This window comes from Panicum virgatum, chromosome 7N, assembly GCF_016808335.1.
Source record: "Panicum virgatum strain AP13 chromosome 7N, P.virgatum_v5, whole genome shotgun sequence".
Lineage (NCBI taxonomy): Eukaryota > Viridiplantae > Streptophyta > Magnoliopsida > Poales > Poaceae > Panicum > Panicum virgatum.
The window spans coordinates 1,137,501-1,152,924 of record NC_053151.1 but is presented as its reverse complement, the minus strand read 5'-3'; the positions used below and the strand labels follow the sequence as shown (position 1 = coordinate 1,152,924).

The window sequence follows — 15,424 nt, the reverse complement described above, 5'->3', positions numbered from 1 at the left end:
AGTTTGAGCCCAGCATTAGGCCAACCCTTTGTAGAGACGAATTACAGAAATTAAACTGGCATATTCTTCAGAAGTACATGTCAACTCAATCTAGGTACCGAACTTTGCAATTTCCAATCTAACAAAGATCAAACTCCCAGAAAAATAAGACGGAAACTCTTTGGCACCAATCCTCACCCAATTGAGGCCGGATCTCCAATGAAATACATACCATCAGCCACAAAGGTGGATCTGCACCCCCCCCCCCTAAGAAATTGCTCACCTTTCAAATTTCCCCGCGACGGCGATCTTCTGGTCATCCACTTCCACTCTTTCCAGCCACCACTCGAACAGCGTGACCTACACAGCAGAAATGCAGGCCGGCGTGGACGCGCAGCACTCCGTCGCGTCAGGACACGTGCATCTCAGAAACGAAGGAGAAAAGGGGGGAGAAAGAAGGGGGGAAACAAGCTACGCGTACGTACGCAGGGGTGCTCGGAGGAGGCAGAGGCTTGGAATGGCTTCCAGGAGTAGGAAGGGCTGAGCAGTGACGGCTGCAGCTCCCGGCGAGACTTCGACCCCCACGGCGGAATGGGGTCTGCGGGGGCTGCATTTTCGACCAGATTTTCTCCCGTTTGGAATCGGGGGAGGGGAGGGCCGGAGGGGGAGGGGACGAACGCTGGGCGGTTTTTCTTCTCGATGAAATGGCGAAGAGTTCAGAGTTTTTTTTTTTTTTTGAAACAGGGTTCATGGCTTTTGGAGAGGAAGGAGAGTGGCAGCGCAGCGGCCAGGTGTGTGGCCCGGTCTTCGCAACTTGCTCTGCTTCGTTGACCCTAACGGGTGGGCCTTGCAAGTTTTCTCCGATATCAACATAGACCTTGTTTAGTAGTAAAATTCAAAATTTCAAAAGTAGCATATCAAATAAGAATCTTAAATATATGAGTATTAAATCTAGATGAAATGAAAAACAAATTGCATAGTTTATTTATAAATTACGAGACGAATCTAAGAAACCTAATTATACACTAAATTGCTACAGTAACTATGTGCTAATAACGGATTAATTAGTCTTAATAAATTTGTCTCATAGTTTATAGATGAGTTCTGTAATTAATTTTGTGATTAGTCTATATTTAATACTTCAAATGTGAAAAGATTCTATTTTAAAAACTTTACAGTCACAACTAAACAAGGCTTAATACTGATTCCGAGTCTCCCCAATTTCTATTTTCTATAATATAACCACAATTTGTTGAATCAGTTTGAGCCAAGAAATGCCACCCTGGAAGCTTACATGGTGAGGGGATCAAAAGCCAGAATTTCAGCAGTAACTTCAAATTAAAAAGGCCGTTAACAAGAATCTTCATCAGTTAATACTTCAGCGGCCGTGGCAATACAGTCCTCGCATGCGTGTAACAAAGAATACAGCTACAGATTCGAGTTAATAGCTGTTACTATTTCAGGCCAGAAGGATGATTGCAATCCTATCGATTCACATCACATGTACATTCCTCTCCTGCGCCAAAACTTCAGTATATACACAACTTACTAAGCTTCTCCTCTAGTGCAGGAAAATCGAGGAGCCTCTCAGGAACAGGGACTGATGTCCGGCTGTCCCGTTTGGAATATCATCTACTTGGTTCAGAAAACGTGGAGGAAGAAGAATCAGCTTTTCTCAACAACATCTGTACTAGCTGGTTGGTGTTTATGTTAACGCTGCTCTCTCCCGCTTGACTGCTGGAAGAACAGATCAATCGCACGCAGGAGCGTTTGCTGCTCTGATTGAACTGCACCAGTCTGTGTTCTGGTTCAGCATCAGGCCAAAGAGCAATGCGAGCATGTCATCGATGCTCCTTGCAACCTTTTTAACACTTTGCCCAAACATTTGCGCCTTGGAGCTTCCCTCATAGACCTGCCTTCTGCACACCTGCATCATGTTATGAACAGAAGTGAGCATGGTAGAAACTATACTTGACCAAAATCAAATTCACCGGGGCAGAAGAATCCAAAAGGTGCAAACCAACAAAAGGATATGATCCTGTAAGCCTACTTGTACAGCTATACTATGCCATGCTCTACATTTTAAGATTGCAAAGAGCATTGCACAAACCTGGAACAATTTATGTAGAGCAACAATGTGCTCTTGGCTCAGATATTTCCTAGCCATGAGCTCACTGAAGAGTGACAATTTCTGCAGTAACATTCCTAGCAGAAAGATTAGCCACAATACCAGATATCAGATGGCTATCAAACAGCGATGTTAGCCAATCTGGTACTTGGCTCAGCCTGAGCAACGAAACAGCTAGATTCGCTGCAAACTCCTGCTGATTGGTGAAAGATTTGGACGTCAAACCAGGAGCAGTCAAGGCAACAGCAAATTCCAACATTATTAATCGAAACCATTTGGATTCTCTGGCTGCCACCTTCTCTTGGCTTCCAAATTTCTCCCAACCTAAAATTACAGAGAGACAAGCACCGCAATTTCCAGCAACTTTACTGTCTTCACTGAAGACCAAACCCTCAGTTACTGCAATAATGGACTTCAGATACCTCACAGAGCACCTTAATTCAGCATTAGTACATGTTCTTTGATCTGAAATTCTCATTAGCAACTCCAACAGACATTGTGAAGCAATAAGTTTAACAGAAGGTGGACCGAAGTGCATGAGAAGGCATAAATCATGGCATGGAATACCGAGGGCATAAATCATAGTCATCCCATGAAACTTTTAATAACCAACAAATAATATTGTTTAAATTGATTAAAACTACGCTATGAGTCATGACTTGCATGGTTCAACTCATATCAACATAACAAGAGTACCTTCACAGTAAGAGGAAGCCATTCATTTTCCTGAGCAAATGTCAATGCACTTGCTGAACATAAGATGTTAAAGATCAAATGGGAACAAGCTGTTTGGATCCTTGAACAGTATGGTAAGCAATATATGACATGGAATGAATTGACAATGTCACATGATATAAACTGATCAGATGTACAAGGAGAGATGGTGATGATTTCGGCTATAACACGGACCACCGAAAAGACCTCATCTTCAGTACCCTCCTTTACTATCTGGTTTAGCAAGGACACAAGCAAAAATGAGATGACGGTTTCTCCAGAAAGTACCAGCTCTGCAACCATTTGTATGTCCACCAACTGACTGCTGTTTGAGAGCATGATAGTTTCATCTTCACAGAAAGTTTTACAAAAGTTTAGCATATGGAAGGCGAGTGGTTCCATGAGTTCTTGCTTCTGGAAGAGCCATTTTATTGCTATTGGATGGACTCGGATAGCAAGCAAATCCCAATCCTTTTGTGTCATTACGTGGAATAGAGTATTCTCGGCTTCTGGACTGTGGAATGCTGCAGCTATAGGAAATGCCCCTGACATAGGCATAAAGGTGGACCAGAAGCGTAAACATAACAGAAAAATTAATTTCGTATGGGAAGCTTCCACTATTGAGGAGGATGTATTGCTCAACAGAAGCCAGAATTTGGTTGTCAGCAGCCAGCCTGAATAGTTGAAACAATCACCACATCAGCATTCTTTCTTGCAAGTTATAATTGCCGAATCAAAATCTGCGGAAGATGAGTACCTTTCATTGTAGAATGAACAGGCATACAGTATAGAAAGTATAGCACATTGGCATGATGCTAAGTTGAAGTCTTCTGTACTACATTGCCCAAGCAAATACATCAGTTCTGTGGGGTCTGATGGCAGATAAATGTGTGCATCTCTAATAGTTTCCCCATAATTAAGGTCATCGACGAAATTAAGGTGTTAAGTTCGTCGGGACCGACGAAATTAGAGTTAATTTGCGGCCTGAATTCCCCGACGAATTTAACTGCCATCGGCAACTAAATTCGTCGGCCAACATAACCCGACGAACTTATTGTAATTAAATTCGTCGGCTGGAACAGGCCGACAAACTTATTGAGGACGGTGGGCCAGGCCACGTGTCCATGTATAAATTCGTCGGCTGCTGGGGCCGACGAAAATAGTCCACGTGTAAGTTATTTTCGTCGGTTCCTTTGGCCGACGAAATTAATGCTTTTCCGTGGAAAAAAAAACAGCTGTTGATTTTTATTTATACAGGTTATAACAGCATATAAATTTCAATCACGATCACGCATATAAACAGATCCATCACGACAGGCATATATATAGATCCATCACTAAGTCATGAAACATATTAAAATTCTATGACAACATTCCGAGGCTGAATACATTTACGATTGCCAGATTTTCCAATAACAAATCACAAATACATACAAAGTTTCCAGTTGCATCTATGTCCACATTCAGAATAATCTGGTTCATCCACAACTGAATTGAAATAGCAGAGTTGGTCTCTGAACTTGTCAAATTTCTGTTGTTATTGGCGCTGAACTAAAGTCATACTCATAATACAAAAACAAGTTGCTGCTGCCGGCTAACAGATGCAAAGCCAACATCATTCAGAACCTGGAAAATTTTCTACAAGTTCTAGCCATCAACACTAACACATGGAGGCCAACACTGGACGCGAATGAAGTGGCCAACACTGGAGTATACTGAACTTATTACAAAGATTAATTTAACCAGCGAATTTACAGTGAGGTGCAACCTGGGAGACTGAAAACTACCTACGTGAGGTTTACCCCGACTTTTACAAACAATGGTTAGTAACCCTAAATTTCGGGACGAGATTCCTATAAGTGGGGGAGGGCTGTAACACCCCTAGGTGTTAAGCATCTAAGCACATGCATTTCATACCTAAGCATCATCTTATGCATCCATGACATGCACATCAAAAACCTAAGTGCTTGATATTTCATGTATATGCCATGTCTTGTTTAAATGTGAGTGTTTTATAAGACCTAGAGCTTTGATCATGATGCCTTGTTTATAAATGAGTGATACATGTTTGCTAAACTAACCTAGGATGCCCTAGAAAGCATGACATGATAGTGTGGTATCTTTATCACATGTGAGCTTACATGTTAAAATGTGAAATTTGCTAAGTAAAGCACTTAATTATGCTTAATACACTTTAGACCATAATGTAAAATGTTGATAAAAGTATTAGTTAACCCCTAAACATGTCTAGGGTCACTTAGGGTCTCATTTGGAGCAATGTTCATGTAGGACATTTCACCAAATTAAGCCCCTAAATAATGGTTGACTAAATAAGTCCATAAAACATGTTTTGTTTGACCAAACAGGAAACTCTAGCTACAGTTTTTGCATGGCTGTGGGCCCAAAATAAAAGTTGTAGATAATTTCATGTAGAACAAAAGTTAGTTTTGGGCCAAGTCATGAAAATGTGTGGAAAGTGCTCAAAAAGTAGTTTGAATGCAGTTTTGAAATGTTTTTCAGCACTTAGAATATTTTCAAAACCTGTTTTTCATGTACCTATTGCTTGACATGACATGTTCTCAGATTTTTGTGTAACAACTCGAGAAACTCCAAATGTAAAAGTTGTTAATAATCCTATGAGGAACGCCATGTCAAATTTTGGGCTCAATCCGAAGTATTTTGACAAGGTTTTGACATCAACTTTGCTCGGTGATTAGCTCACTGATAGTGGTTAATTAAGGGTTAATTAACTTCCAAACCAGTGAGCAATTGACAGAAAGTGCTTAATCAAAGTGGTAGAGGAATGCACCCTGTTCTGCTAGGCGTCGATTAGCCGGCGATTAGGCGCGACTACGCGCTGGGCGAAGCCCGTCACCTCGCCTATGGGGGGTAGTCGCCCATCTAGGCGAGCGGAGGTGGCGACTGGTGCGGAGAAGCAGGGACAGGGGCGGCGGAGGTGGCGACCGGCGCGGAGGAGGCGGGGACGGGGGCGGCGGAGGTGGCGACCGGCGCGGAGGAGGCGGGGAAGGGGGCGGCGGAGGTGGCGACCGGAGCGAAGGAGGTGGGGACGGGGGCGGCGGAGGTGGCGAACGGCGCGGAGGCGGCGGGAACGGGGGCAGCGACGGCGCGGAGGAGGCTGGGACGAGGTCCGCGACCGGCGCGGTCGGGATGGAAGGGATAGGGTTGGATGAGGTAGATAAGGTTGCTGTACAAATTGGGCTTGGGCTGTTTTATGGGCTTTTTATGTAATATTTGGCCCACATGTGTCCTGTTTTTTCTTTTCTAATAGACTTTTGTAGGTAAAATATGAATGGATATAGAACGCCTAGCAAAACGCCTAGCAACGCCTAGGCGCGATTAATCCCGCCTAGGCGCTAGGCTGAGGGTCAGCGCCTAGAATCCGCCTAGCGCCTAGCGGAACCATGGGAATGCACGAGCTACAACTTTGTTTTATATCGTTTTGCATGAAAACCACCGTAGCACACAGCTTTTCCCATTTGAAGTGGGTGCCAGTCACATCACCACGGTGCTCGACGCGTGGCCTTGCCAGTCGGCGTGGCGAGCATGCGCCGTGCGCACGTCGGCCGTCGTTGCTCCATTCTACGTCTGCGCCTGTTGTCTGACCGAAGTGGAGCACGCCTCGCCTCACTCCGCACTCGCCCCGTCCACTCTCTTCCTCTCCCTCGCTCTCTCGCGCACATAGGGCGGATCCGCGGAGCACCGCCATTGCCGCCGTCGGCAAGCTCGCGGCCCCACCAACTGAGCCCTCTCTGCCTCAAACCAACACCACCACCAGCTCCACACCACCTCCCCGGTTCGATTGAACCTTTCCCCGCACCGAGCCGCTCACCGGAGCACCCTCGCCGCCGTTCCCGCGCGCCACCGTCCGCCGGAGCTCGCGACCAGCCATCCACAGACCACCCCAGCTCAAATCACCGCCACCAATCGACCCGCCGTTCACCAGAGCAGCTCTCTGACCACTCAATCGAACGTTTCCCACCTCCTTTTCGCCGGAGACCGGCCGACCGCATCGCCGGCCACCTCTTCTCCTTTCTCCCTCTTTTCCAGTGAGGTCGAGGGCCTGCGCGCTTGAATCCGAGGAAGGTGAGGGGGGTAAGTGAGAGGCCAGTGACTCAGTGCAATAGTGTTCTTAGGGGCAGATCTGTGAGGTTTTCCAAGGGCCTGCTTGCAAGTTGTTTTTCGTTTATAGTTTTCTTTTATCTGTTTTCTTTTGTGCAAATGCTTGATAAATTTATATCTGGAGTTCTAGAGCTCCAAAAATTGTGAAGTAAATTTTGTAATGCTTCTTATGACTAGATCTATGGTCTAAAAATGTTGAATGTTGATTTCCAGATACTTTTATATAGAGCTTAGATTTAAATAAAAAACTGTGTTTTCCTTTATTAAATCACAGTAAATAATTGGTAAATCAGAAAAATATATGGTTAATGGCTTGTTAGATTCCTTGTGAGATGTACTGTGATAAAGTTTTTGCATGCATGTTGTATGTAATAAAATGGGTTTATGGCTCAAAAATGAAAACTGCAGTTTCCTTTGGAAAATCATAAAACAATAAATACTGCAGATATGACCATACAAATTTTTGTGTGCTGTTGTCATACTAGGATGTAGGTAGGAAAAATATGAAATCTGTAATCTGATGAATTTCATAGTACAAAGTATTTTAGGTTGATTTTCTGCCTTGCAGCTTGTCATTTTTGTGTAGGGCAGTGTACTGTTCATAATAGGATACAAATTTTGTGGTAGACTCCAGAGAGTGTCACTTAGCTTCTGTAATTTTCTCAGAATTTTTGGGTCAACAGAGATATATGTTGTAGTTGTAGCCTAGGCTAATTAGAGGTTTTATAATAAGAACTTTAAGAAAATGTTAGTAAAAGAAAAATGAATATCAAAAATATAATGTTACTGATGTGACTTGTTAGTAGGTTGGCATGGTTAGATGTGGTTGCATGTGTGTGAGCAGGTATAAGTATATGTAAATATATATGTTTTCCGTCTTATCTGTGGCAATAGGCATTGTGATGAAAAACATGGTCTAGGTAGTTATGAGGTATGTGATTTGCTAATATCTTGTTGATGCTAAAATAAATACAGAAGAAAGAAAAAAGGTATCCATGATTTAGCGGACACCTCTGTGTGTGGTTTTGAAGTGTGATGCATTTTGGGGCAGGCATGTTATGCTTAATTAAGGGCTTGTTTCCCAGCTAGAGGCTGTACCTCTTTCCCAGCTATGGCCAAAAACTTTCAAGATGGTACCCTCCGACAGTAAGAACATTGGACTATGGTACTACTGTGGTATGTCTCACTAATTGCGATTATAGCTGCTGTGGTGGTGAAACTGTGGTACAACTGTGGTATGTCTCACTAACTGCGATTATAGTTGCTGTGGTGGTTAAGAGTTTTTGGGACACAGCTGGGAAAGAGGTACAGCCTTTAGATTTAGCCCGTTAGTAAATTGAAGCCAACATGACATGCATTGATTACAAATCTCATGCCCTTTATATTAAACACAAATCTCACAAATTATATTAAACAAAAATCTCTGTATAAAATGCACTGAAATGGCATACTGAATATACAATACAGTAGTATCAAATTAGAATCAGGTTCCACAACAAGAGACAGGTCACTTTCAATCATTGGTAACAAATCGGAGAACTTACTGCAAGTCCAACCATGCCAAGTCCACAAACAGCAGCAACAGAGAGCTTCAGCTTCCGGGTTTCATTGTGAGATCAAAACCACAAACAGCAGTTCAGCACCAAAAAATAACCAAAATTGCATGTTCGTGAGCATGTGGAACATTCATCAACTAATACTGTGCTTTCTTATCTTTAGGGTTTAGGGTTTAGGGTTTAAGGTAACACTTCACTTTAGGGCATAAGTGCTCCCAAGTCCCAAAGCGGAGCGACCGTCTTGGTGGAGCAGCTCCACCGAGGAATCTCCGCAAGACGCGCTGAGAGAGAGAGAGAGAGCTGTGAGTAGATATCACCGGATCCTTCTCCCTTCTCACACGGGATGGACGCCGCCGCCCCTGGATCCAAGCGCTGCGGCTCCTCCTCCCTCCTCAAGCGCGTAGACGGCGATGGAGAAGAAGACGGGCGGCGATGAGGGGCGAGACGGCACGGGAAGCAGAGCGGGAGGGGCGGAGCGGAGGAGGTAGATGCGCGTCGTCGCTCCTCGCATGTGTATATGAACCAAAAATATGCATCAAGATGCATATTCTGCAACTATATATGAACCCAAAATATGCAGACAAAATACAAGTATGTTTTCAAGTAAGTTAGTTTTGTAATTTTTACAAGTTGGCTTGGAAGAACTTTCTGGCTACATTTTGGGCACTCTGTATTTTTGTGCCACCAACAGTAAGGAGCTACAACATCGACAGATCATTCTTGTGACTCCGAAGGTGATCTCTAGTTTCAAATTCACATATATATTATCCCCTAATTTAATAACTTTTTGAGAAACAAATGGATTTGGAAATGTGGAAGCAGACAAAAGACATTGCTAAAAGAAATTTTATATGGCCAATCACACATGGTTCAGATTATAAAGCATGGTCTTTTTTTTTGTTACTTCACATTGATCTATGCAATAGTGATGGATGCAGCAGGTAGGCACCAAGATGGCAAGATAGAATAGGTTGCTGAGTTGCACATGTATGGGAAAAATGAGTTGATAATATAGGAGTGAAAAACATAGTACTGACCTAGAGGATAAGATTGAAGTCAATCACCCACCGTTCCCATTTCCAAACCAGCAAAAGCACTACTCTTAGTAAGGAATATATCATGTTTTTCTCCAAAGCTGTATAAGCCTGTAGATAAAAAAGAAACAAATAGCTGCAGTATATGTGCATGAGTTCTATTGTGTAATCATGAGAATGCACTGATACTTTGATTAATATATGATATGTATATGTGCATGAAACAGTAAAAGCCGATTATGAAAACAGTAAAAGCCGATTAGCTCATAAACAGAAGAACAGAACAAGCCACTAGCTCATAAACTTACTAAGTTATCTTTACTGGTAAACAGCAGGTTTTTTTTGATAAATGGTAATCACAATAATAATTGCCTAAAATCTTGTGAAACACTGGGCATCCACACTAGAAGCAGAGAAAGATGTAGTATATAAATAAGCAACTGGTAGAACTAATGGAGTTTGCACACACCAAAATGGTTGAAATTATTCCAACAAAATAAGTTGTCTAACAAGGCAAACTGGACTACCGAGGACATGTAGGACAACAGATTCTTAACAATGCCTAAAAAAGCAGCAATATATTGCATACAACAACTGAATAGCTCAATACAAACTGGATTTGGTAACTGAGTTTCAACTAGCTTCAGACAGATGTAGCAAAAGAATAAATAATTTTCAAGCAAATCATTATATAACTCAACTGCTCCACCAAAACTAAAAGTCAGGTCATCAACAGTTCTAAATAATTTGATAACTGATTGTTACCTGGCAGGCTTCTATATTAACCAAAGGCTTTATGCCTAATTATAGCAGTCCTGCGCAATTAAAAGCAAGATCATTAAACAGTCAGAGGGCACAGAAGATATGAACCTGAATAGCTCATTTGAGACATGAACCTGAATTTCACGACAACCATGTTGCCACTTTGTCAGTCAAATGCAATGCCATTTTACTGCTACCCTGACCTCACCATTTGAAGTTCTTCATAATTGCCAGTCTCAAGTTCTACAGAATTGCTTAGGTATTTGTAGGAAGGTAGCAGAGGAGGCCAGATTCCTATCTGCAGAGAAGAACACACGTTAATACATTTTCCATATAAACGAAATCAGTGAAGTTATATGCAGACTATATATGCCTATTATGAATGGTCATGTACCTTAGTTTAGCAGCTTGCGCAGAACGCCAGAGCACTGAGCATCAGTAGCTATCTTTTCTCCTTGTAATGTAACATATGGAAATGAAATTAGCTAGTCTATTTGTCAGCACATTATGTCATGCAGTCATGAGATGAAATTCATGCATTTGGTGAGGAGAGAACATGAGATGAAAAATAATGGCAGTTCCTAAAGCACATAAGGTGGCAAGTTTGGATTCAGTAGCTTATATCAATCTACTACTCTTGGTCATAGAGCACACAAAGAAAACAAATTAACTTTCATGTGTACGGAATTGACACTTCGCATATTTACATTCATATATAGATTAGAGCACCTCCATTAAAAAATTGTAAAAGGAGTGAGACAACATATGAATAACGATCATAAAGGCAATAGTGGCAACCACAGATTGATGAGGAACCAGGTTATCAATCTATACTGCAGGAGGGTTGTTTTAGTTACTTCCAAGTGCCAATCAGTGAAAATTCTTAGGTTGGTACAAAAGACAGCTTACCAACATTGTGTTGTGGTACAGAGCACTACTTAAGCCTTCCATATCATAAATTCCTTTGCACCCAGCCACTAGCTCTCCTGAAGAACTTGCCTGAAAAATGCAATGCTTGAATAATGAGCTAAAATCTCTACTGGAAATATTTAGACTGGTTCTTGATCTCTGAGAAGTGCATATGTCAGATATGAAAATCAGTTAGTAAGTCACATGGATTCAGGATACAGCTACCCAATGTTCATACCAGGAATGTATCAGCAGATCACATCCAGCCCAAGGAGCATCAACTGTGCAACAAGGCCACATGGAAATAGCAAGCAGAACCCACGCTTGAGCAGGTGTCCTGGGATAGTAACAGCATCAGAGCAAATAAATGAAAAAGGTCTTGTGTGACAAACTAAGGATCTTAGAGAAAGAGACACACCTGTATAAAAACTCTCCCATCTCTCTTAATTGTGATGCCATCGCCAACAGCGAGCAGCCTATTGATCCATACAAGAGCATGATCTGCAGCTTTCTCAACAACCATAACTGAAACCTCTAGATTAGGAAGAGGTGGAGGCCTGTAGAGGAACCAAAAAATAAATTTAGGGTATCACTCTGAATTGCTACTCCAAGAAGGTAATACAGTAATACACTACATCGTACTGATGGAGAATTATCCAATTTTGTAACAATCCATCACAAATTACTCCTAATTCTCTAGAGGCCAAGCATGACGCCATCAATATAGTATCATTCACATGTAACAAAAATATACAAGTCACAAACAGCAGTACATAATTTAAGACAACATCTACATACTGGTAATATGGAATTAATGTTTTTACTCATACTCAAGCTGCATACTTACTACTTACATGAAACAACAGCTAAAAAGCAATTTGTAGTGGTCACTGAGACTGTTGTCTAAATAATATATGATGGCAAGGTAGACATGGCCTAGACTTCTCTCACAGCTCACACTCAGGCACTCAGTTCATGGAGGATCAGGCGAACACAGGAAGTGGAGACACAGAAGAATATTTGGCACTGCACACCAGCGCCCAACACATGCACAGAAAATTGCACATAAAACTTGCTGACTGAAGTTATTTTGGAGTGTAGGAAAATTACCTATAAACATTTTCGTTAATTCAGCCCTCTCTGAACTTGCATCTGGACTGCATGTTTCTGTCTAAATAATATATGAATTTCTAGTTTGTATAGCCATCATTAATCATCCTCACCACTTGCTAGGAACTACTGATTGCAAAATACATACTCCAGTATAGTGATTAAGGGAATGGGAGGGTTGGGAGACAGACAGATCGGGTGGGACTTGGGAGGGAGGGGGAAATCACAGATACGCACCTGGATGTTCATGGCCTTCTTGTTGGCCTCCAGCTGGCTGCCTGCAGATACAGAGAGGAAATCAATGGAATCAGACGAGACGATGACGGTGAGCAAAAGGACGGACAGGCAGAGGGGAAGGGGAAATTAGGGGAACGAAGAGATGGAGATGGATACGTACCTTTGGGGGGCTGGGGGTCGCGCACGCCGCCAGGGGCTAAGCCACTAGATCTGGGCGGTCACCATGGGCAGAGGCCTCGCGCCCAGCACTGACTCCGGTAGCGTCGAGCTTGCACGCCAAGCCTGCGGCCCCGCTGCCCTGCTGCCTCCCTGCCTTGGCGCCTTGCTGCTGCGCCCCTGCTCGCGTCGCTTGCCCCGCTGCTGCTGCGCCACGCTCTGCACGTCCCTGCAGATGCCGGCGGAGGGCGCAGGTGCCGGCGGAGGTCGACGATGCGGGGGGAGGATGCCGGATCTGCACGGGGGAGGGCGCGGTAGCCGGCGGCGCGATGGGCGGGGCGAGGGGCAGCGCGGGTGGCGGCGCGGTGTGAGGCGGAGGGAGGCGCGGGGTGGGACGGTGGGAGGCGAAGGGATGGGAATGGGCCGGTGGGAGGCGAAGCGATATTTACGGCCCTTTTCGGTTGGGGTATAAGCCAGCGCTTGTTGGGCTGAAACGTACTGTATAACAGTGGTGGTCAGTCCAGCAAAAAAAAATGTCCAGCCGAACAAGCCGAACGATGGGAGCTATATTAAATTCGTCGACTGCCTCGCCAAACCGACGAAATTAATTTGCAGGCTCAGGCCTCGTTTAGTTCTCCAAATCTTCCAAAAATTTTGCTACAATATCTATCACATCAATCTTTGGACACATACATGAAGCAGTAAATATAGTTAAAAAAATAACTAATTGCACAGTTTGGCGTAACTCGACGAGACGAATCTGTTGAGCCTAATTACTCTATAATTAAACACTATTTACCAAATAAAAACGAAAATACTACAGTAACCCAAATCTAAAAACTTTTGGAACTAAACAAGGCCCAGTTAAATTCGTCAGCCACCTCTACATGCCGACGAAGTTAAATAATTTCGTCGGGTTGTTGACAGCCAAAATTGGCACCAACCGGTCTGACCGAGCGGTCTGACCGGTTGAGGCACTGTGGCCTATCCAGTAGGGACCGACCGGTCTGACCGGTACAAGTGGAATCCGAGTACAACTAGTGATTTTAATAGATTTAAATCTTATAATAGGATTTCTTGCGGGATAAGTCCACCCCACCATATAAATGTAAAGGGTCACAGCTGATTAGGGTATCCAATCAATCAAATACAAAACACTTTTATCTTTTTTTACCTTTTTCTTTTCCAATCTCAATATGTTGTTCTTCTCTCGTCTCCATGGCATTTGAGGATGCCCTAGCTGGCCTGTCGAGTCTAAGGCAACCCTATGCGCGCTTGCCCCGACGGGGTCCCTCCCGGGCGAGGGTTCGTCGGATCGTTGTCGTTCTACACGACGACCGGTCTGACCGGTCCCTCTGACCGGTCTGACCGCTTCACGCAGGAGGTGCTGTAAAGAGCCCATCCTCGCGTTGCGCGACTTAGCGCGATCGTGTGTTGGCCCGTAAAAGGCGTCAACACAAATTGGCGACTCCGCTGGGGACGAGAATCAGGCTATCATTGCCGATTTGTCAAACCCTAGCAATCCAGCATCATCTAAAGAACTACTTGAAGAGTATCAGCGAGAATACGACAAAGCAGTCGAAGGTCTATTTTTGTCTTGCTTTCGTATAACAGAGCATGGAGTCGTTAAGATAAAGGAATTGCAGGCACCATCTACCATTGATGTATTAATGGAGATGCAATCTTCAGGTACTTTATCTGACATTCTATCTGGTTTTGTCAAGCATTTGATTGATAAGGAAGATAGTTCAGTTGCAATTCCTGTTATTCAAAAATCGGCTAATGAAAAGCCGACTAATAATCTTTGCAAAAGTTTGCCTGATGTTGCTGATCAAGCTGTAATTCGGTCGTCTCAAGCCGAATTTGTTGATCAAAAATCCCCTAGCAAGTGCACGGAAACTAATTCTAGTACTTCTACGCTCGGGGGCAACAAAACAAAAGCAAAAGTTCCAGTTGCACCGCAACCGGTCTGACCGGTTACCCGACCGGTCTAACCGTCTCATCTAGGGTTTCACCAAATAATTCAAAACCTAAGATGGTTAAACCCAAAAAAACCCGAGATAGGTGTCTAGAAAACAGTTGAAGCCAAGGGCCGTAAAAAGAATCAAAAAGAAAAACCGAAACCTATTCATAGAAAGCTTTCGGCTAAATCCAAAATGCAAATTAATGTCAATGATGCGAGTCGGCCTAAAAATTTTAAGCAACCAAAATTTGCTTCAAAACAGAAATTCCATGAACAGAATCGGCAATGGAGCAATCCTCATATATCAATGTTGTTTCCATTATATGGAGCATCTCTAGATGTGCCATGGGAGTTTTATTTTAATATGCATTATCCTTATCCTCCATGGTCTTATAATTCGTATATGCCGTTACCCCTAGATATTTTTGTTCAGATTGTATTACATATAAGGAATCAGCAATTCAAAAGTCACCACTTGCCAACAATGACCGTTTTATTCATAAAAATCGGTCTGTGGAGAAAAAGAAACATAAGGTGATTAAACAAGTTTATCGTATCAAAAAAGATGGCCGATTAACTAAAAATTCAGATTTGACATTAGAAAAAGAAAAACTGATTATTGAAGAAACATCGGCTAGTTCTATTGATCAAATTGCCTCTGATGTTGAACATGCTTCAAATGATATAGCTGAACAACAATTAAGTTCGGTTAGGGGGCAAGACAAGAAGAAGAAGG

The 15,424-nt window shown here is 43.1% G+C and overlaps 1 long non-coding RNA gene across 8 annotated transcripts; it reads right to left on the bottom strand.

The window, feature by feature from the left end:
* Nucleotides 1–1,298: 1,298 nt before the first annotated feature.
* On the bottom strand, nucleotides 1,299–13,092 carry LOC120681733. Of its 8 annotated transcripts, none has more exons than XR_005678019.1 (13): nucleotides 12,730–13,092; nucleotides 12,570–12,610; nucleotides 11,641–11,779; nucleotides 11,461–11,559; nucleotides 11,223–11,312; nucleotides 10,708–10,767; nucleotides 10,448–10,611; nucleotides 10,317–10,366; nucleotides 9,555–9,662; nucleotides 8,506–9,258; nucleotides 3,579–3,656; nucleotides 2,090–3,495; nucleotides 1,299–1,906 (listed from the first exon to the last, which is right to left on the bottom strand). It is a non-coding gene; the product is annotated as an uncharacterized LOC120681733 (long non-coding RNA). The 8 variants fall into 8 exon arrangements; XR_005678020.1 differs by having other exon boundaries at nucleotides 3,579–3,651; XR_005678017.1 differs by having other exon boundaries at nucleotides 3,579–9,258.
* Nucleotides 13,093–15,424: the final 2,332 nt, after the last annotated feature.